The sequence below is a fragment of the Cyprinodon variegatus genome, unplaced genomic scaffold, assembly GCF_000732505.1.
Source record: "Cyprinodon variegatus isolate N-32 unplaced genomic scaffold, C_variegatus-1.0 Scaffold44, whole genome shotgun sequence".
Taxonomy (NCBI): domain Eukaryota; kingdom Metazoa; phylum Chordata; class Actinopteri; order Cyprinodontiformes; family Cyprinodontidae; genus Cyprinodon; species Cyprinodon variegatus.
This window is the reverse complement of record NW_015150497.1, coordinates 137,218-138,304: the sequence shown is the minus strand read 5'-3', so window position 1 is coordinate 138,304 and position 1,087 is coordinate 137,218.

Below are 1,087 nucleotides of genomic sequence, written 5' to 3'. Positions count from 1 at the left end.
GAAACAAAATAAAAGTAGAATAAAAGCATGGGGAAAAAAACCTGATCAAAGCACATAATAATGCAAGTGGACAACAGGTGGCCCACAAATTTTTACTAATGATTAGTGTAGTTATACACTCAAAGGCAGCTCTAAACAAATAGTTTTTTTTATTTTGACTTAAAAGAACTCAGGCTTTGAGCACTTTTACAGTCTTCTGTGAGTTTGCTCCAGATAAGTGGAGCTAAATGCTGCTTCTCCGTTTTTTTTTTTTTTTTTTTTTGGGTCTATAGAGGCTTGAATTAGAACACCTGAGTGGTCTGGGAGGTTGATACATTGACAATAAATACGTTATGCAATTTGGTGCTAATACATTCTGTGATTCAGTCAATTGTAATAAAGATAAATGCATGAATATGTTTTTCTAGTTCCTGCTTGGACATTAGTCCTTAAATCCTGTCTTTCTTGGTGATAAAAGGCTGAATTATCAAGTGTCTTTACTGCTTGGGCCATGATTTCAGCCATAATACATAGTTTCTAGCTGCAGTAGCTGAAGATGTGAGCTAACTCTGGGTCTCTCCTACTCTGGTCAGAAGATTATTTCCTCAGTTTTGTTTTTATTCGATTGGAAAACATTATGGTACATCCACGTTCTGAGCATCTAGCCAATGCTGTGATGGTTCATAGTCATCTGGGGCCTGTCATGAAGCAGGGTTGCTGGGTTAGCGAGAGAACTTCAGGTTAAACCCTGTCTTCCCTGCATCAAAAAACTGGATTTATTCTTACCGAGGCAAGTCACCATGGTAACATGCTCTAAGCCAAACCTGAAGTGAAGCAGGTTAGGTTTCAGGATTCAGCTGAAACCAAGAAAACACCCCATGCAGGAGCCAATCAGCTGTTTGGGAAAAAATGATGTACCCTTTCACTGAAGACCCAATTTAATTCAGAGGGGGAAAAGACTTAAACAAAACAACATCACAATAAAGGAACTTGAAAACCAAAAGGCAGTTAAAACAAAATATGTTATTGACCAATTCAACAGTTTTTTACATTTATTCATTTATATTTCTTTTTCCCCCTTTTTGACATACAGTACCAACCTTTTACT